The following is a 3,583-nucleotide window of genomic DNA, read 5'->3' as shown; positions in this document are numbered from 1 at the left end:
ATAACATTTAACATGGTAAAACATTTAACATTTAACACAACATCATGAATACCCCTAATGTAGGTACTCTTAATTGGGTAAAAATTTGCCAGGTCGACCGTGTCTGACTAAATCACTCCCTTGCACAACCGTTGGTCTAGTAACAGTACTCCCTTACAAAGTATAGCACCCCTGACGCTTCATGGGTTGTAGCGGTACAGATTTAATTTAATTAATTTATAGACATAATAAGTATATATGTTTATATACGATAACTTAAAAGTAAACTATTTTACTGTCTATTTTTCAAAGATTTTTATTTTATTTTTAAGAAAACACTCATTCAAAAACAAAATATCGGTTAACTTTTGCCATAGTTAGTGCTTAACGTTTTTTGCTCTGAGCGAGGGGCCTTTAGAAGCGCAAGGTCGAAACACTTGTTGCTTCTACTACTTGGTAATCCGCCCCCAAAATATAAATATTATTTAAATATCTGTAAATTAGTATTAAACTATTCTACTTAAATATGCGATTTATTTTTAAATATCTTAATATTTCAAAAGTTACTGTTAGGAATTATCCTCTAATATTATGGTTTAATTTTCAGCCTTGGTATTAATGGCTGTAGGGTTTTTCCTATTGATAGACTAAAACAACAAATATTTTTCCTGCCGCACTTGTGTTTGAGGAACATTTACATTTACACTGAAACCTAAGATATGTAATGGGTGATCGATTGTAAAATTGAACGCTCACAAAATAATTGCGTTGTATTGCGTGGTTTTACAGAGGAACGGTTAAACAAGTGAGGTTTGAAGTTTGCTATGAAAGTTTTGTGATTTGCTATATCGGAATGCTGTTAGAAACGTTTCAAAACTAGTTGAGTCCTTTTTTTGGAAAATGTTGTTCTGAAAATGCTTTTTTCTGTCTATAAGTAGTATATAAATATTTTTTAAAACCCTTTCAGTACAATAAATGTATTATCTTCGGAATGCTTACAGTGAAGCTAATTTTTTTTCCTTGTTGATATAAGATCTGAGATACGTAAAAATTAGTTATAAAATTAACTATAGCTGAATTGTTGTATATACAATGTTTATTCATAAATGAACCATTAATAATCAAAATTATATCTGTGATAATTTTGACATGGTTTATTTATTACTAATTTTTGTTCAGTCCTGTATATGATAAAGTACTCAGTTGAATAAATTTGGCTATATAAAGTCAAGAATGCTTGACAAGCATGCATGACTAATATTTTGCGCAAGCATGCTTGTTCTTGTGTATAGTTAAACAGACCCCCAAATATGCTTGTGCAAAAGAATTATGCAGGCTTGTGAAGCAAGTTTGAGGGCGTATAGTCTTCAGTCACTATCCGGCAGTCTTCTATATAGATTGTTAGGGTCAATATTAGTGAACTGGTATTAAAGGTTAGTTTTTTAGTGGAAATATTTGTGATGATATGAAGTAAGTAGTTACGATAAAAAAAAAAAATAATAAATAGATGTAGTAAAAGTAAAAATTAGAAAACGACATGTAATCCACCCTCTCCGCACTAGGATAACTTTACTTATCTTACTTTTAAAACATACACTTAAAACGAGTATTGGTCGATGCGCCACATGTCAAAACGACATGTCACAATCTCTCGAAGGAGAACGTAAAACCTAAAATAAAAGAAAGGAAAGCATCCCAGGAAACCCACCCTTTAAAAAAAAAAAAGGGTGGGTGGCCTGACCCTTTAAATTCCGATTAGCAACAGTCTTGTCTTACCTTTCTTAAAAACAAGACGAGGAGACTTAAGTTATAAAATAACTTAAATCGTGTAACGTTGAAAAAGTGGCTAAGATTGGAAAGCATCTAAATTTTTGCCCATGTATAAAAGTGACGAATAGGCTCTTCAATATAAGTTTTGTCTTTCTTTGTGCAGCAAGTTATGCCATCTAGATATTCCTGAAAAGATTATAAAGAAAGAATACATAAATAAATTCTTTTCCCAAAAAATGCTAACAAGTGCTGAATAAGATTGTTCTACACCAAGAAATATTTTTCCTGCTTATGTAGAGAAGAATTGGAAAAATAAAACTTGTTTTTAAGTAATGGCGGTTGATAAGGCTGTCGTTGGCCACGAGCTGTCAGGGAATGCTAATATCGCTTTTTACTTTTGTACTTAGCTTATCTCGACAGTTCGAACAAATGGAAGCTGATAAACCAGTCTCTCTATTTTTGCAACTTCTTTAAAATTATTACAATACTTCGTTAGAATGTATTTATTCAGTGAAATTAGTACTTGTGGAACTTGTATCCTGTTGGTTAATTTGGATACTATAAAAGTTATTAATTTGAATAATCTCTGATTTGATTGTATAAAGATTGTGCTTTAAGATTCCTCCTCCCCAAAATCAAGAAAAATATTGGACTTGTTAAATAATTTCATTTTGTTTTATATCGTTCTTCACCCTCATATACACGCACCTCACTGACAACGACATCTGCAGAAATTTCAAGACTTCATGCTGTGTTAAATTGTCAGTACTACAGTATCCACCTCATACTTGATATTCCAACAGCTCCAGAATTTATCAAGAGAAGACACGCGAAATTCCTGGATTCGTAATATGAAACCAATCCTTATTTCAGACTCTGACTTCAGCATTAGTTTGCTAGTTCTATTACATTATCAGTTCAATTATAATGGCATGAGAAAGACTTATAGAGAAACAATCAGGCGACTCGGGGGATTGTCAGCAATAGATGAGGGAGGTTAAAAATTAGTGGGTTTAGTGGTTAGAATCTAAGGATTAATATCTGATTCCGGTCAGATCGGGTAGGAATGAAACATTTTAACGTCCTAAAGGATAATTTTATTTGTGACAAATCAAGAATTATTGAGGATTTTGGATTGGACATGGAAAGAATTTGATGGATTAGTAGAGCCCCAAAGCTAAACTCTGTATATTCAGATATGCCTTATTCGTATTATAATCATGTAGATAAGTTTTGGTAATTTTTGAAGTATAGATCGTTTGTCTAGTTAGTTTTGTACTATTCGGAATCGACGTGCACTTTCCTATCTTTTCAGTCTTGTGTGGGGATTCCAAGGTAGTCGTGTGTCCGAAAGGTCGTTCTGTTCGACAGGGTTATTCAAAATTTTAAAACAATATAGTATATTTATGATTGATAAGATGTGTTTTTTCCCCTACCATTTCAAAGAAAGATTACATTTTAAGCCGTTTTAATGAGTGAAATTTGAATATATATAAGAAGATGGTCAGGGTTGGGGTCAAAAGTGAAACAAAAATAGTTTACAACTATTTATTTTCCGACGAATATATTGTTGCATTATATTTGTAAAAATAATTAAAAAAGCCTCGTGGAAGACTTTCTACTATGAAAGAAAAAAATAACAACACGTATAAGAAAAAATAAATGTGATTAATTGAAACTAAAATTTTTTTTTTTGAATTGATAGATTTATTTATTGATAGACATTACAATCTGCCACACAGCTGTGGGCAATAGATAATAGTGATGAATGATATCATACATACTAAAATTAAAAAAAATAAATAAAATAAAAAAAAATAAAAAAAAGAAGAAA

General features: G+C 31.3%; 1 protein-coding gene across 1 annotated transcript in view; it reads left to right on the top strand.

Annotated features, from left to right (window-relative positions):
• LOC106680586 (uncharacterized) overlaps positions 1 to 3,583 on the top strand; it is a 40,100-nt gene that overhangs the window by 27,746 nt on the left and 8,771 nt on the right. The gene's annotated exons all lie outside the window — the stretch shown is intronic.

The sequence above is a fragment of the Halyomorpha halys genome, unplaced genomic scaffold, assembly GCF_000696795.3.
Source record: "Halyomorpha halys isolate HHAL.00 unplaced genomic scaffold, Hhal_1.1 Scaffold269.1, whole genome shotgun sequence".
Taxonomy (NCBI): Eukaryota; Metazoa; Arthropoda; class Insecta; order Hemiptera; family Pentatomidae; genus Halyomorpha; species Halyomorpha halys.
The sequence above is the reverse complement of the archived record's forward strand: the minus strand, read 5'-3'. Positions and strand labels throughout refer to the sequence as shown.